Source organism: Falco peregrinus, chromosome 5 (assembly GCF_023634155.1).
Source record: "Falco peregrinus isolate bFalPer1 chromosome 5, bFalPer1.pri, whole genome shotgun sequence".
In the NCBI taxonomy this organism is placed as follows: domain Eukaryota; kingdom Metazoa; phylum Chordata; class Aves; order Falconiformes; family Falconidae; genus Falco; species Falco peregrinus.
In genome coordinates, this window is record NC_073725.1 from 44,183,289 (window position 1) to 44,208,211 (window position 24,923).

Here is a 24,923-nt window from a genome sequence, read left to right on the forward strand (position 1 = left end):
TTTATTAATATATGCTTGATTACATGTCATCAAGAAGTTACTAAAGTGACAGGGCTTAGAGATTTACAGATACACCATTCTGTATTTAAGATTACAAATTTTCACAACTGAAAAAAAAATTTCTTAAGCCTATGTACTAAAAGGATGTCTTGTAACAAAAAAAGTTGCAAGTCATTTCTCAAAAGGCACAATGTTATCTACATTTCAATTGGGGGGGGGGGGGGGGGGGGGGGGATCGGAATTGTAAATCCCACTTCTGTAGTGATTTCAATTGCTCTTTGCTGTGTAAGAAGGAAAACACCTTCTGGCATCCGTGGAAGACAGCCCTGACCAGAGCACACGCAGAAGCAATCACAAACGGGGAGACATGGGCTTTCTCCCTGCCTAGTTCCTATGATCTCAAAACAAATGACACTTTTTCATACCACTCTTTCTGAATGCCACTGATTAAAGCACAAGAACAAAGAATTTAAAATTAGCCACTATAGAAATTAGCCAGCCATGACTGGTTTTCCATTAGCTAAGTTTGGAGAAATGACCATGCCCTTTGAAGAAAAGCTCAGAAATTATGATCACTTCATTACTTCTATTTTACTATTGATGATTTGCAGAAAGTTATCATCTGCATCTCACTACACCTTTTGTTATGAAAAGAGGAGGCCTGTCAATTATCACTGCAAACTCAGTACAGGTATTTTTAGTATCTATAGCACATCCTTAAAGAAAAAAGAAATCAGAATTATTTCACTATAGTTATTGTAAATAAAAGGAATTATGTTTCCCCTCTGAACTCTCCATGTAAAATACATAAATAAATAAATATTTAAGGTTCTGATTTTGCACAGCCAAGATAAGCAGCTGTGACTTTTTCTCAAGGGAAAGATGCTTCCTTCCCAGCAAAACAATCCAGGTCATCTGTCACCATAATGGCATCAACTCAATGCAGCAGTAATTTATTTTTAAAGACTTACTAATTGGAATGCACTGTACTCTACTTGTAGACCCTACAAAAATAATTTGGGATTTATTTTTGTGACCATTATCCTTTTTCAGGTTTCCTACTCACTGAAAGGCAGATTATACAACTCTGTTACATCTCTAGTTCTGGTTTTGACCCTTCCTATCTCTAGAGTTATTACTTCAGTGACATGCTGACAGTTGCCGGCAATATCAAAGAATTCAGCAATTTCAGGATCCTAAAATACTTCAGTAATGAATCAGACTTTTTCTTTCATTCTGCTGCTCCGTTTTTCCTGTTAGAGCCTTCTGCCTCCCCATTGCAGCTTTCATACCCTCCACAAAGAGACATCCCTTGGCTTCCCAGCACAGCTGTGCGGCAGCTGATGGCAGGCTGTCCTGCAGCCTCCACGCTCCTACCCAGCCACCCTCCGGCTCCATCCCTTCCTGCCAGAGGATTCCTGGCACTTCAAGCAGAACATAGCAGAGAAGAGCTGCTGCAAAAGCCACGAAATGCAGCTCTGAGCATCTACTTCAAGGCAGCACTTCACTGCCAGGATAGTGCCATTAATTTCAAACACTTGTTACTTTTTTCCCGCTGCTGCTTTCCCTATTTCAACACTCAGACTGTGCAATTCTATTTGCATCTCTGCAAGAAACAGACAAAAAGACCAACTACTGTCAACCACTTCAATCACACTTCACCAGTTTTGTGTGAACCTGGTTTGGCCACCAGCATACACAGACCCAAAATTTCTCCCGTTACTATTTAACTCTTACCTGACAGCAGAGTTGAAGAGATGCAGTAGGTGTTAAGCCACTGGTTATCAACCATGAGTCTCTGCATACGCAGCGAATGTGCCTTAAAGTGAGCAGGTAAGGGTACATCCAGGGCTAGTTTACAATCACAGTGTGGAAAAGAAGATGAGAAGAAAGGGGCAGAAAAGGTGCAGGAAAACTATACTGATAATGTCATATGACTTGAATCTCAGACACAGCACGGTGCAATGCTTCAGGAAGGGTTAAAATTGCTTTACCAACAACCTCTCTTCACAAGTGAAAACATCCCTGGTGGGTCTAGATGAAAGATGGGTGAAAGATGGTCCTTGAACAGACATTACCTGTGAATTTATTCCATAAAATTCCTAGCAATATCATTCTCTTTTTGCATTATTACTGCATAACTCTATGGCACACATTAACTAATTCAACAAAAATCATCTAATAGCCTGTTCTCTTCCACTAACCCTGCTCTCCAGTGTAAGTATAGTTCTCTACCATACTTACTTTACCTAGTTCCTCTGCAGGGTTAATTACCTTAGGCAGATCTTTGTGCTAACACAGCAGTACTACTTTTAGTACATGAACAAGCTTGTCTAGAGCCTCTTGACTGCATCTCTGCATAGCACTGCACTGTGCCTCGGGGACATACCCTGAGAGCTGCATTCCTATAAGCACCTTAAAGTTGTGCACCAGCTCCCTAAATGAGAGCTGGACGCTTATATACATCCTCTAGGCACTTCTAAAAAAAACACCTACTCTCAGCTTTGTTTTCCAAAATAATAATGATAATAATGGTTCTTCATTCAGAAGGGTTCAGAATCCTTAAACAGAGTGAGGAAACCCCCAGAGAAGAGCAGACCTAATACACAACCACTGAATCTTAGAGCAAGTATAAAGAAAACCTGGGAGCAAATCCTCAGAAATTTCATACAGACCCTTAATGCCACATTAATAACAAGGTCGGTGCTGGGAAGGTTAGAGAAGAAACAAAAAAATATTTGCTAGGTGTTCTTGTCATGGGAGTCCCTACTCTGCTTCTATAGTTTAATGTAGCAGTAAATCTGTGACAGAACACAAAGGAAGCGTTGGATTCAAAAAGTTATTAAACTAAAAAAAAAAATCCATCCAGAACAGCTCAACACAAAGACAGAACTTTAACCAAGGAAGCACCATGTCACAGAGTGCTGGAAACCAGGAATATATGACAGAAATCGCCTGGCTTCCTGACATAGACACTTTCCACAAGCATCTGTCACTGGCCACTGTTACAAACAGAATACACGTTACATGGAGCTTTGGCTGACCCTGCATGACTGTTTCTATGATCTTTACTCAACATTTTAGTACTGGCTACCACTGAAAGAGGAATCCTGGGTAACACCACAATCCCCTCTACCCCCTGCAAGACCATAATCCTCAACTCTTAAACACAGCTTGAGGAAACACAGGAGCTCAGAAAAAGGGGTTTGGAGGCGTTCTTCCCACTTATAAATATATCCATGTGGAAAAGGTACACAGTATGAACATCTTTGTAAGGTCACAGGCGAACAGAAGAAAATTAATACAGCTAGGACCTACGCGTAGCCTCTATTTTACTAACAGACAGCTAAGAACACCGGTGTGGCTTAATACTTCAGCCCTGGATACAGACTGCTGTTTCAATATAGCCTTCAGTTTCTATAAATTATTCAAATACATATAATAGATAATTTCACAAACTGTTTCTCATGGATGTTCTTAATTCTGAGTGTAGCTCACTTATTAACTCCTCTGGCACACAGCAGTTTGAACTCTGTTCAGGTTCCTGTCTGGAAAGAGCACAAGAGGTAACTTCATTCAGACGGAACAAAGCATAAATCTTTTACTGTTGTGCGAAGCCAAGTAGGAAAACAGTTGTTTTCTTAGTATGAGGCAAAGTAATATTGTACACAAAACATACAGCAGCAGAGCCTCAGCTGGTTTGAATTTGCTTGTTTACAATAACAGCATTGGAACAGTATCAATTTACACACACACAACATGCCACCAAGAGTTTCCAGTGCAGGCTGCACGAAGAAACACCAGCAGTGCTTACACACACACACACACACACACACACACACAATTTTAAGTCAACAAATCAAAGCAATTATTTGCAGCTCTAAAGCCAGCTATAATTTGCACCTTTTGCATAATTATGTCTCTCCTGAATGATATAATTTCCTTACTACTCCCTACAAAGAGGGCACACCACTAGAATTATACCTTCTGAAGCTGAACCATGAAAACCGAGCTCTTACAGGAATGGCAACTTCAATCAGCAGCTCAACTTCTTTTAACTATCAAAACTAAACTCTCTATTAACTGATTAAGTGAGATGTATGGATGCTCAAAGCAAACAGTACACACTATCTAAAATCAGCATGTCTTTTTGCAATGGGAGCAGATCTAATCCCTACAAGCAGGAAAAAAAGCTTAGGAATAAAATATCATCACTATAGCAAAATAAAATCTCTCAACAGCTGTTGTAGGGCTCACCCCTGGAAGATACCAACTGCAATGAAGGGCCAAATGTCAGGGGTGGAATTCCAGCCTCCTTATTAGCAAGTTGCAGGAAGGAAAGGAAACTGAAAAGACCCTGAAATGCATAGCAGCTTCTGTTAGAAAAGAGGGCTGAAAAGCTTAAAACAGCCACAAACAAAACCACACTACTCCAACTCCAACAAACTCAATTCCAAAAGCCCTGTGTCCTGACAAAGGAACAGCAAGCAGAGAAAAGGTGATAGGCTAATTTCCAGGTTGAGACAGTCATTTTGAGTGCTGTTGTAAATGTGTAGAAGGATCAGAAGGATTTATTAAGCACAGAAGTAAGACATACCAGGATCCAAGCACCAAAATTGACAGCATAGTTGGTCAAGAAATAGAATTTTTCCTTTGGAAATTTAATCACATTTTGGGTTCAAAGACATTATGTGTAATGTTTTGATAATCTCCGATTACTAGCATAGCATGCTAAGGCACATGCCAGAGATTTACACCTGCATGTGCAAGTCACTAACAATAATCCAGCATAAGATAACGACAACTAGAGTCAGAGGACACTGACTTGTACTGAAACAGAATTTGACACAGTAGATGGAAAGTTATCTGCACCTTAAATTAGACAAATGCTTCTGTATATTCACTTAACACAGCAAAGTAAACGAAAATGCTGAGCCAGCAGTGTGCCCGTGGGGCTGAGAAGGCCAGTGGTACCCTGGGGGGCATTAGGGGGAACATGGCCAGCAGGTCGAGGGAGGTGACCCCCCCTCTGCTGTGCCCTGGTGAGGCCGCATCTGGAGTGCTGTGTCCGGTTCTGGGCTCCCCAGTTCAAGAGGGACAAGGAACTGCTGGAGAGGGTCCAGCCGAGGGCTGCAAAGATGGTGAGGGGACTGGAACGTGTCCCTGATGAGGAAAGGCTGAGAGAGCTGGGCCAGTTCAGCCTGCAGAAGAGAAGGCTGAGAGGGGATCCTACTGATGCATACAAGTATCTTAATGGTGGGTGTCCAGAGGCTGGGGCCAGGCTCTTTTCAGTGGTGCCCAGTGACAGGACAAGGGGAAACGGGCACAAACTGCAGCACAGGGAGTTCCACCTGAATGTGAGGAAGCACTTCTTGACTTTGAGGGTAGCAGGGCACTAGAACAAGCTGCTCAGAGAGGCTGTGGAGTCTCCTTCTCTGGAGACATCCAAAACCCATCTGGACGCCATCCTGTGCAACCTGCTCTAGGTGAACCTGCTTTATCAGGGGGCTGGACTAGATGATCTCCAGAGGTCCCTTCCAACCCAGACCATTCTGTGATTCAGAAGATTTCTGATAACTGCCTGATAAGATATATGTTTAGTACTATCAATTGTACTGCTACCAGTGTTACTGTCTCATTTTTGTAAACAAATGCATTTATTGCTTGTTTTGTATTACCAAAATATATCCCAACTAGACATATTTTAAAATTATATCAGTTACAACACAAGTCAATTCAAATAACTAAGACAGTTTAGTGTATTTCAGCAGTGTTTACTTCTAACGCATACTGCTGCACCAAGCTTGTTACAAACAAGCAGCAACATTCCATGTACTACATATTAAATGGGCTGTATGAAGTGAATACTGATTCAGTGTCAGGATGTCTCATTTATGTTTTTTTAAACAGATGCACTTAAAAATCAGAAGCAGCAGCATAGCTTTCTCCTTTCTCAAAACTTTAATTGCTTGCTCTCCTAGCCACAACATCACCTGAAAATTCTTTCCAGAGAGAGGGTGATCTGAATCCTAAGAGCTGCAGTAGTTGTTGGTCTGGTTATTTAGTTGTAAAAATGAACCATCCCATATTAATGAACAGTACCTGTTTTCCTACTGCAAGAAAAACAAAGCCTTTGCTACTGCCATTACAGAGAGTCATCAGTATTGCAAATAAACTATTAGATTCTTTACACAAGTCAGAGAAGGGTAGTTACACATTTGTCCACTATTCATTGGCAGCATTGTTCAATGATACTAATGCCTTTTTATCTCAGGTCTGGGTCTCAGTTGAAATTGGGCAGGACTAAGGATACTGGCTTCCATTTGTTGGGTTTGAAGAGAGTCATTGACTGATTTGTCCATTACCACACTCAGAAAGGAAAGGTTTGCTTAACAGCTAGAAACCAATCTGTTTTGACATTCGGCAGAGTCACTAGTTGCAGACAAGTTGCACTCTCTCCACCCAGGAAAGTCTTCATAGCCCTTTCCATGAGCCTCTTTCAGAACAGCCAGCATCTCCAACTGAACAGAACAGTTTATTTAATACAAAGGCAGACCATTCACTTCCAGTTTAAGAAGCCTCAAAGAATGCTGTCTGGCTCCTCCTAACTATCCTAATAGGCCTTCATAATGTTACTGTTTAAAAATCCAGGGCATAGAGACTCCAAAGACCAGTCTGGTAGCTGAGAATTAATTGGAAATGATCAATTCAAAAGTCCCATCCTTCCTCTCTCGGGGCACTGCTCGACCACCCAAGCCCAGAAGCGGCAAAGCAAATAACTCCATGCTCCAGTGCACAACAGCTCCACTTCACAGCAGCAAAACCCACCAGATGCCAGTTTGGACAGACTGACACCTCTTTGCTCCAGAGGAGTGATGAAAAACAAACTGGCAGAGTCAGAATCAAGCCACTGGATAACTGAAGGTATTTCAGCGTTTATATCCACTTTTTTTTTAATTTGTCATTAAGCTTAGCGGGTCTCCTGTCAAAAAATTATTTGCACAGCTCTCAAACTAGTGCAGTGACAGAGAAGGGTTAGAAAGTGAACTGAATTCTAAATCTCCAGTTTAAGGAAGCATTTACTTTTCCTAAGCTTAAATAATTTTATACAAGTGAGTTTTTTAGCTGCAATACTGCATCCACATTATTATGCTGCACGCCAGCAAAATGCTTGGTTCTGAAAAGATAAAGCAGTCCTGTCTTTAAAAGTCCATTCTGTGACAACAGATACTCAATTAGACACCTCACAGAGACAGACAGAAAGGAGCAATCCTGGCTTGTTGTCTTTTCAGCTCTCTAAATAGCCCTCTCCCTCTCCCAGAAGTTCTCTTTCTTCTTTGGTAGGATGTTAAGCCCAGTCAAAGTGTTTAGAAGATCTTATGGCAGACAGCGAAGGTTTAATCTGTTATCAATATCAAGGATGGTGGAACACATATGGACAATACAGGAAATTATAAAGGACAGTGCCTATAAGACCAAAGTAACAGCAGAGGAAAAGATTTAAGGGAAAACAAGAGCCAAGCTGCAGGTATTTCCTCCTGTGTCATACAGAGCTTGCATAGAGTACTAAACATTTACACTAATGAAAAGCAGAGATACACAAAGAGAAAAGCAGCACAGTCTGATTAACGAGAAAAGACACTAATCATCAGACTACCAGCACTCTTCAAGTTGGAAACATTACCTTTCTGAGATGAATGCAAATTCAGGCATCGCAAGCAAAGGCACTTTAATGTTTAAAATGCTAGTAAGAGAAATACCTTCAGTTATACAAATACAAAAGACACAAGACATGATAGTAGGTAACAAATTCAGGGCATTCAAAATACAGCTCAGGAATATTGTTCCAATAGTAAAAGGACAGTAAATTTTAGGCCTTCCATTTCATGAGTTAATTCCAGCAGCACTTAAAACACAAAAGCAAACCAACAACAGAAAACACAAACCTCATTGATTTTCTGGCAAAGCCATCTACAGTTACTCTAAATCATTTCCATGCCCCCAACAATAAATACAGCAATTCATCAAAATCATTAAAAGACTTCACAGGACACTAACACAGAATTTAAAAAAAATCAGAAACCTAGGCAAGCTATGAGTAAGAAAAAAAATGCCACACCTCTCATCACCATATAAACACTTTCCTATGTTACAGCTTGGTAGGAGTCCTGAGAGATCCATCCAATACAGAAATGTAATCAAAAAGGAAAAGTCAATGTGTGGGCCTGCATTAATCCTTCTCTTTGTTACTAGTGCTATTAATTTACAATTAGTTCTTAGATTAGAAACTTAAGATTTTATTTCATAAATACCACTGGGAATTAAAAGAAACTGCAGATGGAATTAATTGGATTTGGAGGAGGAGAAAGGAGGATTGTCTAACTTGACAGCTTAAACCAGTGCTATCATGTCAGTGTTTTCCATTATAATTACTGCTATTATGGTATGCACATATGGTCAAGAAAAGCCACAGAATCATCAGTAACAGAACACAGGGTAGTTAGAGCCCATGATCTGGCTAGATGATAGTCCTTTATAGTCAGAGTGCGTACTTCACCATAGCTGCTCTTGAGGTTGTCCACAAAATCCTGTCCATCTGCTTACTCCACACAGCATCTCCTAACGCGGAAACAATTGAGAAGGAACGAGAAACAATATGGTAGTTCAAAACCTGGTCACCAGGCAGTGGGGTGTCCAACACATGCATTTAAAAAAAAAAAAGTTACTCACTGCTAACACAGCACATGCTTTCTGTGAGCAGGAAATAATTGAGAGGCACACTGGAATGGATAGCAGGAGGGTCAAAAAGATCACAGCATGATCAGATTAACTTTTATTTGCTACCGCTTTGACTGAAGCATCTTCACATGTACTAAATTACCTGGACCACTATCCCAGTTGAATTTGGGGCAGGAACTACAAGCCACATACTCAGCTGAAATTACAAAGAATTTAAACAGGCCAAAAGTACCCTTTCTTAATCAGCTTAGGTCAATGCAGGAACCTAACACCATGTTGCTATCAAAAGATGGGATCCATCACCACCTATCCCCCACTACATTGGTATGTCAATCTGATGTCTCTCTAGTTTTGGCACTGCCAATCACACCGCCCCACGAGCACCAGTACTGATTCTAAGAAGGTGGTGAAAGAGTGGCAGGAGCAGCAACAGGGAGGGCAGGACTGAGACTTTCAACGGCAGTCCAGCCTGAGCTCAGCTTAAGCTAATCACAAAGCAATACCCAAACCAATACCAGGAATACAATTTGCTCAATGACTTCAGAACAAACAACGTACAGCTGAAAATTCCCATTTTGTACAGTAAAAACTTTTAAAAAATGTGTATGCATAGCAATTTTTATAAACAATCTTCAAATCTACAGAAGATTTGTGAGAAACAAGACTGCTTTACCTATAGATAGTCTAAAGATAAAGATGCTGGCCAGGAACTACTACGAACAGGTACTGATGGTCTGTGGTGTTTGATACCCACAAAAGCTGAGGTTGTCTGGGTAGCTCATTATTATAGCTCAACTTCCTTGCAATTACATGAGGAAAAACAGATGCTATGCTGTTAAACAATACGAGATTTAGTTCTTTCCCTTTTAAACAAGAGGTAAGATGAATCAGAAGGCTGCTAGAACAGTGTTTGCTAAAGTGGAGTTGTCCTCTTTCACTCAAATGTAAGTAACAGGAAAATCAGTCCCCAAAATTTTTTTTTTTTCTTCTGAGAACACTAAAATCAAGGAAGAGTTGGAAAAGACAGAATGGGAATTTCAAAATTTCTGGTATTGTAAAAGAGAGAAAAATGGCTACTTGTGACCATGAGAAAAGGGTAATTTGATAACTAGAAAAAAATGTGCAGAAAAAACTGATATTTAAAAGCTTCACACAATTTAGCCATCTTTTATGATCTTTTTAAAAGGATTATAAGCATATTTACTACAGAAAAGCCTTATGAAAGTGTTTTATTAGTTACTTTATTAAATAAGGAATCAGTAGTATTAGTCAAGATCCCTAATGTCACCCTCATTCAGATACTGTATAAGAATTTAACAATTATTCCAGATTTACATGCTTACAAGTAAAAAAAAAAAAAAAAAAGTAAATTGTATCCTCTCTCACTTTTAAAACAGAAGAAAAAAATTAATTAAGATTAGGATTAAGATGTCTTATGAGTAATATTATTTTCATTCTTAGTCGATTAACTTTCTTCACCAAAACTGAAGGCTGCAAAAGTTGTCTTTTCATTTCAGTAAGAGAGACACAATTTTTAAATATAATATCTGAGCAAACTGAATGCAAATATTTTTATTTTAAGAAACACTACCTCACCTTCTCAGATCTGTAATTCTCCTTGATACCAAGTATTATTAGACACCATCTTGCATTAACTACTGCATCAGTTACTTTGCATAAGTACTTTGGACTGGTCTCATTTAGTCTTTCTTTCCTCACAGATATACAACTTTTCATGAAGTATTTAATATTCATTGAGCCACAGGTCAACACCGTCTATACTGGGATGTCTTAGACTCTAACTTGGGAGGTAGGACAAAAAAAGAAAAAAAACCGCAGTGCTTACACATGACAGCATACCATCCCCAGTGCTCACTTACTGGTATCTAAAGTGCATAAGCAACGACATACAGGAGTTCAACCTGCTTTGGAACAGAAACCTGGTTTCCAAAATCCTTCTTGTCAGTAACGGAAGCTGCTGGGAGCATGAGAAAGGAGCGTGGTGATATTGTACACCAATTCTGTACAGTATCTAGCTTCCATCCCTTCTGCTATTGTCATTCACTGATAGATAAAGCTTGCAGATTCATTTCCTGGGGCAGGAGGGAAGGAATCTTTACTAGAAATTGCATCAAATCTTTTTCTTATTTAAAATTCTATGGGCATATCTGCGCAGGGAAAATTGTGAACACTGAGCCAAATTGACTTCAAGTGTGAGTTTAAAATGCATTAGTTAAAACATATTAAACTCCCATGTGGACATTTTCATTCCTAAGTAAAGTGGCCTAGTTTAATCTGATTTAATTAATATGTTACAAATTCACTCCCCTTGCTAATTAAACTTCACTTTCCTGAGCATGCCCATACAGTCATTCTACAAAGGGCTCTGAAACACAGGCCCTGCAAGCTTCTCTGGCAGGTTATGCGCTGGGTTTTGTGTAAGCCAGGACCAGTGTGAGGGGACAGAATCATACTTGCATTTGGAGTACAAGCCTGACAACAGGGGAGCTGGAAATTGAAGGGAATTAGGAGAGTTTCAAACTCAACGTGCAAGTCTGGACAAGACTCGCAGGAACAAATCTGCTGTAGAATAACTGATGTGATACAGTGTTAGGCACAATTGTTAAGAACATGGAAAGCTGTATTACCAGAAAGGCTCAGGAAGACTAATCTAAACAAGTATTGCTTTTATCTTAAGCATGTTTTATACAAGACTCCAATTTATCATGCTCTTTTCTGTTACTTTTTTTTTTGTTGTTACTATTTGAGTGTTTGCAAGACCAAGGAATTAAATTCAGTACCCATAACCAAACAAACCACAACAGTGCAAATAAAATAAAAAAACTACTACAAAGGGTAGTTCTAAGCCTCAATAATTGTATTTTCTCACCTTAGGTTTTTAAAAGCACTGGTACCACTCATAGAAAGTTCATATAGCATAGACAAAAGGGCACTGAGATAACATACATGTAAAAAATATTTCATCTCTTATTTACTTATTCCTCTACTGCAGCATCTGTAGTACTGAAACTTCAGTGTCATAGGTAAAATATTATTCCAAGCTGTAAAGACAAGTGAGCTAAATTGGAATCTTTTTCCACACATTAAGACATTTGGTGGTAAAAACAGGATCTTTCTGTCCTCCCTTTGCTCAAATGAAAACAGCTCCTATCTGCAGTGACACTAATTCACTACTCTGATGGTTGTCCTATGGCCTATGTGAAAGAGTTGGTAGTTTCTGTTCCTACTGGGCAGGTATCCAAGCTGTAAAGCTACTGTTCACTTGTCACTAATTGATACCCTTGGTAGTCCATTAGGGAAACTATAGAATGAATAAGCACCTCTCACTGGTACAAATATGCTCAGGACATGGTAAAAAGATTGTGGCGCACTGGCAAAAGAGCATGAGAAAGGCTTCACTGCTACTCATGCTCCATCCATTCAGAAGATAAATAGAGGGCTTCATTCTTCAGATCTGTCACTTTGGCATCTTTCATAGCAATAAATTAGCATTTAAGAAAAAGCTACAGGAAAATGAATTCTTCTTGCCGGTGACAAAACCCAGTTCTCACACATAAACATAACAAAGGACAATCACTTCGTAAAATATTCTCTGAAAAATAATGTATTATTCATACGCTGAGTCATGCAAAATTTCTCTGACCTTTTGTGCATAGCTTTTTCTGGATGGCATCAACTGTTTTAAAACTTCCTTGGATTTTTTATTCTTTCAAAGTCATCAAAATTAATGTTAAGAAGTGATTTGATCTTGTATTTTAAATCATCATAACATCATTCTACTAGAAATTTGAGAGGGAAGCAACACTTATCTTTCTTCAGTCTCTCCCAATGTCTATTCATGAAAGATTCACTAATTGTTAAATAACCCTCTAGTTTGATTTTTGGCTTCTTTTGCATAATGTATTGTTAAATTACATTAACTTACTGAATAAGCATTTCAGTAGAGATAATTTCCTTTGTAACTGACTCAAGACAGCATTCTAATTTACAGCATCTAACAATCTCAAAAATTAATGCTCAGTGATAAACAGCTGGAAATAGTAATACTAAAACTGTGCCAAACATGCAGAGACAACTCAAGCGTTTAAACTGCAGCTATTAAATTTGATACTGTGATGGCACATTCCTTTTACACTAACAATCATGCTTTCTCATCACTGCTGTCACTGAATAGTTACACTGATCAGAATTTGCCCTAAAAGGAACATGCACAGTTTCCATCAGTTTTGTACATAATTGTTGTTAAATATGCAATGACAGAATTTTGCATCTTTTTCCCAGGCAAAATGCAGCAGCCAGTCTGGCCCATGGCTCCAAGGCTGTAACACTATCTTATGCCTGCAAAACCTTGTACTTCTCTGACATCAGTTGAAAAGAAGAGTAGCTGGAAGATGGTCAAATGCAGCTCAATGAAATAACGTATCTTGCAATTTCTTATTGATACCCCCAACCAGTGTCAAGCCATGAACTGTAGCAGCTGCCATAAATCACAGCCACACAGCAATACAGCTGATTACAATTACAGACAGAATCATTTCTAAAGAGTCATAAAAATAAGTTCTGAGTGTGGCAGACAAAAAGTTGGGAGAGTTCAAGATCATAAGCATTCGAAGTGAGTTTAAAAAAAAAACACAAACAATTGTCTTCATTATTTTATTATTACAGGAGGGAAATGAAACAAAAGGAACTCAGTTTTCATTTCAGTAAGAGTGGCTTAGAAACCTTTACAAATGCTCTGTCCCTACTGAAATAATACATCCTATTGTCCCAACTGCTGAGCACCCAGCAGTAAGCAACACCCAGCAGGAGCTGTAGCTTTTCAGCTTTTCTCATAGAAGATCAGCTATAGACATACACATATTTCCTAAACCTTTAGCATTCAAGGCAGCTCAGCAATTGCCAAAGCCTTCAAAGAACTTCCACTGCACATATGCGGTATCTAAACTTACAATTCAACCAATCACATTCAAAAATGGAGTTAACTGTTCACTAGTCTGCACTGTTTTGCTTTGTCTTCTCCCCAGGCTGTAGTAACTTCAACCTACGATACTAGAAGGAAAAAAAAAAAATAGTATTCCAGGTTCAAAGTCAACTCAAAATCACTTTCAGAATGAGAACACTAAAAATCAAACTTAAGAGGTTCCCAAGACACTGCAGATAGACCCACACTTGTTACCGTAGTTGACATGGAAATAACTACTTTCTCTACCACCTTTAAAACTGCTGACGTTACCTTAGAGTATGACACAAAACTGCAAAACACAAGACTTAAAAAGTCTCAGCTTATTCGAATCACTGCTGGACAATTCTGATTAACTCGTGGCAACTCCACTCTGGGTGTGAACTTTTTTTCATTTATTTTAAAGATAAATAAGTAGGCCCTACATTTTACAGTGTCTTACACACAGAATGAATACTGCAGGACTTCATCTTACATCTGTTTTCCACCATTCCACAGTTATGTTCTGGTAGAGATACTGGCACAGTATTTCAATTGCTCTTCTGAGATGGACAGCTCAAAGAGCCACAAAAATGATGCAAATCTACATGTACTTGTACAGTGACATCTAAAGCTACACCTCAGCCCCTGTGTGAGCATGACAAGATGAAGAAACAGATCAGGCACACCCTGCGTAGGATTGTGAATATAATACTACTACAGTGTGGGAGGCAAAATATATCACTGCAAGGAAAATCTGAAAGTGGAAATTTCCATTCCTTGCATACTTTAAAGGTGAACTTGGATTTTATACATGAAAAGTGTTCAAAACTGGAAAACAAATTCAGTGGGTATACCTGTACCTAAGGAAACAAACATTAAATCAAGACCTTGATTTTGTCTTAGGAATTACTTCATTAGCTAAACACTTCATAACTCTCAAGTGCACGTGTTTCACAGTCACAACATACACAGATTACTGGCTAGGTAAAATATGCATGCTTCACTTGTGTTCAACAAAAATGTGTATGTTAACACAGCTTAGTGCAGATCAAAGCAACTATTCTCACACATGTTGCAACCTGATCCCATTTCTGCCTGATTTTTCACCTGATTTTTCCCTCTGCTACTCTTTTAAAGCCATCTCTAGCTTCAGCTGTCTTTACCTCAGATACACACATCTTGCTTATGCACATTTTAATGCATACAGAGAACGTGTGGATCACCCTTCCCAATCTCATCAGCTCTGTTCGCTTCCATGTGCTTCATGAACTACCTGAATTTTGTGGTCCTCCTCAGGCTTTATTCTAGCCTTTCTTACTGTCCTGTGTGTAGAAGTAGCCTTTCCACAGCATCTCCACACCAGTCTTCCCAAACCCTAAACATATACTCTATTTTTCAACAGGAATTACTGTCTGAAACAAACACGAGTGTTCAACCATGTTACACCACTTACGCTCTCGTGCCCACATGTAGTGAGAGCCGTTCAAGCTGAACAGAACTTACTGTGAAGTTCTTCCTTTCTTGATACAGTCTGAAAGCTAAATACTATTTTATATAGCAACCAAGGACATCTGAGAGTTCAATAATAAAATTATTGCACTTCATGTGACTTAGGAAAATTCACCTGGCAAAGCTTAACAATTGAGAAGACAGAAGAGACTGGATAAGAACATATAAACAGGCTATTTAGCAGCAAGCTGAATGGAAAATATATTTCAAAAAAATTCTAAACAGTAAAAAGAGCTTAAAATCCATATACTTTCATTGCAAGGTGCATAATGCAGGAGTCATTCTATTAGGTGAAGAACATGCTAATGAATCACTAAAAAAAATAAACAAAAAACTGTCAACAACTAAAATAAAATTTCAAAATGTACTAAATTTGCTAAATTGTCATCACCATCTTCTCTTTATATAACACCCACAATGCAGCAGTACTTTGCAGGTAAAACTCAATCCTTGATACAGATGTTTATAATCTATATAGATAACACGGGAAGAAGCAGTAATGACGGTCAAAGCAGTTGCACGATAGAATAAAGCTGGGGTGTTGTATTTGTACAAGGTTAGGAGGAGTTAGGTTTTGTTTACTTTCTGTATTTTCTGAGACATTTTACTTCTTAAAGTAAGCTTTAGCAAAGATGCAACAGAAAAGCCAGGATTTAAAGATTCCTTTGAATGCTTGTTCACAAAGGGGGGATTTGAATAAGAATGGAATTGAGACCTGAATGACAAGGGTGGAAGTGAAGGGAATGAAAAAGGAATTAATAGTTATGTATCATCCAGCAGGTGCGGTCAAAATCAAGAGACAAAATAGCACAGCACCTGGTGCCATTTAGAAGGGTTGGAGAGAGGCAAGAGATGGGGCTCTGGACACTGAAGAAACATGAACACAAACATACCACCAAAGCCAAGACAGCAGTTCCAAAACAGAAGTGGAGGCAAGGAGAACACTACTGGACATGCAATGAGTGAAATGCAGTAGGAAACGGTATCAAGCTGAGGGAAAAGGTACGCAAGTTACATACCACAGTTTTGCTTACACAAGACAAAGCCAGTGGCCCTCAAGGAAGTGCAGAAGTGCAAGAGCCTGGGGGGAAAGTTTTACCATGTTTATATTTTATTGTCAGAATGCCACGTGGAAAAGTTTGAGGTAAGGAAGGAAAGATCATCTATTAGGCCCTTATGCACACCTAGTCCCAAAGTCCCAAAATGAGATGAGGTTACCCAGGGATGAGCGGATGAGTTACTTAGACAAGGACAGGCCCGATGGAAGTTCGCTCTTCCTCCACACCATAAATACAACAGCACATAAGGCACTAACAGACACCACAAATACTGGCAAAACCCATGCCCAAACTTGGGGGAGAGGCAGGGGAAGTTTAGAAAAAAGAAAGGAAAAAACCCAGCATTGTGAAGCCTGAAGAAGAGAAGCATTTTTCCATTTGAGTGATTAACGACTCTCACATCATCAGAAATACCCAAGTACTGCAAGTTTAAAAAGGCCTCTTACGAAGTGGCAAGGTAAAAACTGTTGTTATCAAGTCTAAAATGCAATTTCCAGGGAGTAAGGGAGACCAAAGAAGAGATTCTCAGAGAATTAGCAATAACGATAAGAAACAGAATTTTCAAGCAGCACAGAAGCACAAGGGAGAAGGAAAGGGCTATTATAGCTGCTAAGGAAGCTGGAAGGAAAAGGGCAATGTTGCCAACTCTCTGTTTTATCATACCCACAAAATTTTGATGATAAATGGAATGCTTAACTTGTCTGTGTCTATACAGAAAAGGGAAGAAGGCACTTCTAGTGATACAGACTAATCCAATGCTGTCTTAAGCAAAGAGAAATTACTTTAACTTTCTCTGTGAGTTTAAGAGCATATAAACCTGCAGAGAACTTGCTTATTTAATTCTCTCCTAATAAAGACCACTATGCCATTTTACTGTGAACCGTGTTCTGTACAGTTACTGCATAATCGTATTTAACTGTTTCTGAATACATTTTTAAAAGAGATGAATGCAAGAAAAATAATATAGAAATCCCCTCGTTATTATTCTACCATCTTATTTCAACATCATTTTATTTTGGTGAGATTTTATTCCAAAATATCCATCCTAAAGATTTAGACATCCCTTTTCTAGCAGCTCCAGTTCTCAGTATCTGCTGATTTCTCTAATCACATCCCCTCTTACATACTGCAGTTTTCCCTCTCCAATTTTACTCCTTTCTCTTTTTCTCTTTCCCTTTCCTTGGATCCTCGCTCATCTGGAGCCTTGACACCCTTCTTTTATTTCGCATTCCTCCTCCGCAGTTTCTTTGCTTTCATTTTGCCTGCTGCCCTCTTTTCCAGCTATCTGTACACTGTAAGAAATATTTAAATAGAAGATCTCACTTTGAAAACTCGTCTCCCCTGGCAGCCTCCATGGGCTGGGGCGGCCGCTGGCACTGGCAGGCGCGTGTTGCTAAGCAGCACTTTAGCACCCTGTTCGAGGGACCGGGACTGGGCTCTGCTCCACACTGCTGATGCAATGCCCTGGTTTGCACAGAATAAGGGGCCCACATATCTCAGTCACAGGAAGATCAAAGTCCTGTTCATTTTTGGAGGTGTGTAGGAGGACAAAGACAAGAGTGTATTGTCTTTTTTTAAATAAAAATGTAAATAAGCTTTCCTAACATGCCCCCTCTATGCTATTCCCACCTCTAGAAGACAAGCAATACTCTGCAGCTAAAGAACTTGCAGAAATTTTTTTTGGCCAAGGTCACAGAGAAATATATTTAAAAAAAACAAAGCCAACAATCATGTGTAACCAGCTCACTAAATCACACAGCCTCTCTGCTGCTTCCTAACTGCATCTGACCTCCTCCTAGGTCCATTTAAGCCCACAGCATGAGGAGGCCCTGTATATTCCAGACACTGGATGCAGTGCTGATACGGTCCCTGTTGGGTAAACCTTTCAGTGCAAAGCGACATAATGACAGCCAGTCCAAGTGGGGTCAACATTGCTGCACATGCACAAGTAAACAGCCGGGCATGGTCCTGCTGCAGCATCTGCACTGTGGTAGCATTAGGTGGGACTACTGTCACTACCGCATCCAGACAGTATTTCTAGGTCCTCTCTTAGTTCTTCTCAAATCTCAAGTGTAACTGGCTACCTGGATATGAAGAAGTATATAATATAAGAGCCACATCCCAGATCCATACCTGTTTTGAAGCTAACTCTAGGTGGCCTGTCTTACTAATAACACAAATACCAGGTACCAATCCCAGGACAGCAGGCCTTTATTTTGGAAAACAGGTAGGAGGATGAATGTAGACATCCAGTTTCATCTGTCTTCTCACCAAACAGCACATACTACTTCCTCACTTCGTCTTCCTGGCTCAGACCATATTCACTGCCTCAGGTGTCATTTTCTGCCCTTGGATCCAGGTGGGTGAGATGGAGATGTTCCAAGTCCTGAGCTAGACATGCAGAAACTACTGGACTGAGGAGTGATCAGGGCAGTCAGGGTACACACTCAGGGTTTCAAGCAACTCAGCCACTCAGACTAGGTGGCAACTATGGATGGAGCTCGCACCTTCATTCTGGCATCCACTGCGCACCAAGCTACTAGAACACAAACCAGAGAGGACCACTGCATTTAGTTCTCTAATACAAAAACAAAAGAGCCAGGCAAAGTACCTAATGCCAGGGTCTCTTTCAAGTTCAAATCTACAGTTAAAGACCACAGGCGAAGCCAGAAATGAAGGCCTGATACCCATGTTTCTGTTTGGCCCCGATACTAGCGAACCAGTCAGCTGATGGCAGACCACTGATACAGAGAAGCCTTGACAGCATCTCTTTGTCACTAAATTAATTGGAAAGAGATGCTACGTTTAAAAGAGGAAATAACATTTTAAAATACACTTAAGATATTTCTGGAGTAGAAGATTTGAAGAGAATGAAGAAGATGAGGAAGTTTTCATGACAGTAGGAGTTTACTGGATTCAGTGAAGATTTGCTGAGAAGTCTTGAGGATAAATTTGATTGACTTTTACACACAGCAGTCAGCAAGATATGGGATCTATCTATCACGTAAGGAAGATCACCAAATAGCATGTGCACATTTGTTCTGCATACTAGGCAGAAGAGAGTAAAGAGGAAAAGATGCTTAATACACATGCATTATAAGTTATCACATTAGTATTTAATCCATATAGATATATGTACAGAAACTGATAGACACAGTGAATCCAGAAGTTGCCTCAATGACATCAAAATGTTTCATACTCTTTAAAATCTAAAAGCAACCTTGTACGCTTTGCTGATCAACCTATACCGCTCAGCACACAACAGAAACAAGCTGGGCAAGTTACATGACCTGAATAGAGGCAGAACTGCACACTGAAGGTAATATAACTGCTGTTATATTTACAGCTATAAAAGTTTAAGAATTAAAAAATATTTTCTTATTTCAGTTCTCAGGCATACTTTGCAGAATGTGTACAACCAGGAATATTAGCAGAGTTCTCTTTCTTAGAAGCACTAACATCTTGTGTTAGTTAAACATGTTAGTTTTTAGTTAGTTAGTAAAACATGAGAGTCTTGACATCTCACCTTTTCCAGACAGTTTGATCCCTAATTACTCAATAAATGAAGTAAATTGTAATTCTGATCAGAAGACTGCTGCTGAAACATTTAATCCTCCCAGCATTTTGGGCTGCTTCTCTCTGACGTTTGGGAGGTTTAACATTTTTCAGTACTAAACAGGAAGATGATACAGTGCCAAATCCATCCTTTAATTTCAGGTGCTTCCACTGCATCTTTTTCAAATTATGCAACTTTGCAGTAAAACTGTCCTCACAGTGTTCCAATCATTCTTCAATGAATATACACTTTAAACAGAAGATACTGGTGCCTAATAACTGAAACAATGTTTCACACTATCTTTAAATAAAGCTGTATTTAAATTTGTGCAAGTCTGCAAGTGCACTCAAGAGTATGCCCTTTATTTACTTTTTTATATGTGTAATAGTATCCTACTATATAAATTTAAAACATGTTTGTAAGAACAAATAGAATACAAATCAGTTCTTACATAGTGCTTCTCATGAGTGTAGCAAAGACTAGTCTCCTAACGGATTAAAAAAGCACTTAGGTATAGAGAAATTAAGTAATTTTCCTGTGAGCCAGCAACCAAGAACTGCACGCAGACCTTAGGTCTCCTCAGACCCTGGCAGTTGTCTAGCCACCGGACAGGACCACCACCCTGGACAGCTATATTTCTTGTGCTAACACACTGATGCTACCACAGCCGCAGCCTGCTACCCTAGTAGCATCACCAATTAGTGATGATTGTAACTTCTCCTGACATCAGTTGCATTACTGAATCCAATTAATATGGCAGAAGCATTCACATAATCAGCTCACTACAGATAGTAAACAATTTGTTCTTCTTTGGAGATGCCTGTTTCAGCACCTTAAGTGTACTCCAACTTTTAGGTACTTTCTCAGAATTTTTTGTAACAGTCAAATTTTCCATTAGCTCATTTTTGTCTATGCAGCAATTGGGAAGAGAGGCTCTGGAAGTGAGAGAAGACAGGCTAAATACAAGTCTGCACTGTAATACTGCTGTTAAAATGCAAATGTCACTCTGGAAAAGACAAACTAGGAGGGATCTGTAGAAAGAAGCAGGAATTATAAGAGTTTCTGAAAGTATAATTTACAAAAAAGGACTACAGGAATTAAGTTTTTGTCAGTCTAAAAAGACAAAGTCTGAGATGAGCCATGGCAACAGCATTCTAATACATAAAATGCTACAAAAAAGCAGAGCTAGCGATTATATTCTCCACATCCACTAGGAAAGAAGAAAAAGAATTAAGATAAAACTGCAGAAAGTAAGATTGATTTCAGGAAAACTACTGTAATGTAAGGACATTAGAAAGCAACGACTCTACCAAAACTTAATTTTAAGAACAGATTAAACATATGTTCAGCATAATTTAGGCAAACATAGTCCTACTACAGTGCAAGATGGGCTAAAATGACCTGAAGTTGGTTTCCAGTCTTTAGCTCTTCCATGCGCTACACTGAGACAAACGCATGCATTAGCTGTATTTTTATAAAAAGACACACAGAACAGTGAGAATAATTATATTGATCTGACATTTAGTTTTTAGGAGTGTCTTCATAAATATTAATTTATTTCCACTTAGGATAGTGATAAATGATGCTTCTCTACCTCTAGGTATTATTACCATATATCCTTAACAGTGTGTGCTGAGTACAGCTTCTATCACAGACCCGCACTGGGTACATACTTGGTCACTTGTGCTGGAGAGCTTAAATAGCCTCAGACACAATGTTAGGTACATCACTTGTGTGCCACAGAAATTTTTGTCTTGCCTAGACTACTCTTACGAGCCAACTAAAGCAAGGACAAATCTTTGGCCTCTTTCTCTTTGTAAGAAGTTATGTAAAAAACTTGAAAACAGTAAGCCCCATTTCTACAGAATTTCCCTTACCCAGCACACCCATCACCTTCCAGCTCTTGCAGCCTGTTGTATTTTCTCTCACTACAGTTTACAGCCCCTCCAGCAGTGCATTAGAAAAGGACTCAACACTCCAGGTACGGGGCTTGCTCACTCTCATCACCTAAGGGAACACCCAAACATGAAGGGCAGCATATACTTTTAGATAGATAGGGTCTTATCAGCAATAAGGAAGCTTGCGGCTAAGGAGGTGCTGTCGTCTGGTTTTACATATCACTGTATTAACTGACACAATGAAAATTAACACTTAATGCCTAGTCAGACCAAGATGTCATTCAGTACCTAACCAGATGCACAGGTTTTCTCATGTATTTTACTTACAAAGAATATTAATATGGGGCTGATATATTTCTACCTATATTTCTATAGGTCACAGATCTAATCTACATTCAAAGTAAAGTCAACTTAAATGTCCAACATTTATGAATTCTGATTATACGGGAACTGTTCTATGAAAAAATAAAATCCTAATTTATATATAGTCTGAAGTATACATCTTACACACAGTATTGTAAAGGCAGAACAAGAAGCATATTCATAACTTCCCTTTCGCTTCACAAATAATGCCACAATAATATTCATGAGATTATGGGTATCTAAGTAGGCCATAAATTTAATATTAAATGTTTATCTTATAGAAAACTTAGCTCTGCAAGTACATAAGCAGGGAAAGAGTCCCTCAAAAAGGAATAAGTAACAATAAATCAAATAGATTTTTTTCCCAGTAGCTGAAATATCTGACTATGTAACAGTTTAAGTATCAAATTCTTCAGGAACAAGGTTTTTCAATATGAAAAAGGATATAATTCCTCTTTCAAATAAAGAACACACTTCTGTGGGTTCTCTCACTGTGACAGATTATAGGTCACTGTGCTCTGCAGCCTCAAGTTTTTTTCAGAAGTTTGTTAATCACTCTGTGAGTGACAACAAAAATAGTCACAGACAACAGCCATACATGGGCCAACTGTTAACTTCTCTGTTAAATCTGGATCCATGGGGGTAGCCAGACAGTTTATTAACATCAACTGCCAAACTGAAACAAAAGGAATATTTTGTAACAGTGTCTTTCTTAGTAAGATACTTTATTCATATTGCATATGAGTTGTACAGCCATAGGGGGAAATCTAAAGGGAATGAAGAAGAACCTTCAAATGGAGTTGCATTTATAAATATTAATAAATGTTTTTTCCACCTCCAAACAGTCATTGTTCACCTTTGTTAATCAAACAGAAAAAAAACAGTATCATACAGATAATAGCTATTCGATTCTTGCTTTTCCCAAAGTTCTAAGGGAATGTCACCCAGCAGACCCAGGCAAACACCTGAAAGCATCAGCAGAAAGCAGCCTCCATGTTTAGACACAACTGGGAAGAAAACACTTCAAAGAGCAGAACAAAGTGGATACTCACTTGATGCAAACTGCATTACCAACTGATTTCATGGTTTGAAAGGCAGCACGACGCTTTGCTGTGGATAAAAGTCCACTAGATTAAAAGAAGGAGAATTCCGGCCCTTCTGTAGGCAGGGTGTCACAAGATTGGTTCCCCTTTTCTTTCTAAAGTAAATCCAGCCACTATAAGGCTATGGCCACAACTTTACACTATGAGACATAGTCAAAGGAATGGGCTGGTGTTGCAGTGGTGACTAATAGACATGGGTAACGCCAACTACCACCTCCATAGGGCCTGATAAATAAGAAAGTCTCATGACTAACCATGAGTATTCCAAAAATACTGTTTTCGTTGCCTACAGAATTATCACCAACATAACCAAAATGTTTCCTTGAGCTTTTAAATTAATTTAAAAAGTTATATTTTAGTAGTATTTGGTTTTTCCCATTCCTATCCAAAAAAGTTAAGGATAGATTTGATTATATAAATTTAAGATTTACTAGGTATACAGTATTATGATATATATGATACAGTATCATATATAAATTCTGTCCAAGAATTTGTACATGCCTTTCCTTATACGTAAATAAAGATTTAATAAAAGACAGACAAAACACACAAGAGATCATAAAACAAAAGAGAGCTTGGAGACAGGAGATAAATTGCCGACTTGGATTTAGCAATTTATTATATTTTTTTTTAATGAAAGACCATAGAAAGGGTTTCCATACACTGCATAGAAATTAACCAAGTCATTCTAAAAGGGCAAAAGTAAACTGGGGCAAAAAAGAAAAAATAAGTCACTAGTCCACCACATCTTACATTAAAAGAGTACAACCTTTCTTTGCTGTCTGGCTGCAGGGTTGCTCCAAGTGACTGAGATCCTGCGTTTTGGAAGAAAAAGGTCTCTGCTCATTGGAAAGCATACCAAACAGTGTCATTGCATACTTCTGGATATCATAAATGCTCTTACCTCATTATGCTCTGCACAGAGTCGCACAGACCAATCCAATTCTGTGTACTTTTCTGTGTAAAACTGCATTTATAAAAATATTTTTTTAAAATCACAGAGATGCTTATTGCTGAGTTACTCTACATTTCCATTTAAATTTTAAAAAGGCATATGACTAAATTCAGACTTTCTGTAATATTCTTAATTGACTGTGAAACACATTTTTTCCTCAGGATATAAGACATATTTTTTAAAATGTCAATCCAATGTGTAACTCAAAACTCAAAAACTTCTCACCTGAATGAGTCTGGCATTGTCAGCTTTAACAGAGCTCATAACAAATCCAATCACCTTGAACTGAACACAAAATAAATTACATATTAAGTCACCTAATTTTCTTCATAGCTATGCTGGAGGAATTCACACCTGCCCCTGGTTATTGGACCCAAAACAACATTGCCATACATTTCAGAGCATAGAGTCATGGAACAGCCCAGGTTGTAAGGGACCTCAAGAGAACATCTGGTCCAACCTTTTGTGGAAGAAGCAGCCTAGATGAAATTATCTAGCACCCTGTTCAACTGCATTTTGAAAACCTCCAGCTCTTACTACATCCCTGGGGACGCTGCTCTTACTGTAAAAAACCTCTTTTATCAAGATGAATGTCCTCCCAATGCAACTTCTACCCATTACTCCTTCTCTTCTCCATGTGGCTCCTTGCGAAGAGAGCACCTCCTTCCTCTTTGTAGCCACCTTTTAAGTACTGGAATACTGTGGTAAGGTTCCCTCTTGAGCCTTCTCTCTCCAGCAAGAAAAGACCTAAGGCCTTCAGTCTTTTCTCATAGGGCAGT

At 38.9% G+C, this 24,923-nt stretch overlaps 1 protein-coding gene across 1 annotated transcript in view; it reads right to left on the reverse strand.

Annotated features, from left to right (window-relative positions):
* Positions 1-24,923, reverse strand: part of NEBL (nebulette) — a 269,776-nt gene that overhangs the window by 224,230 nt on the left and 20,623 nt on the right. The window lies entirely within an intron of this gene.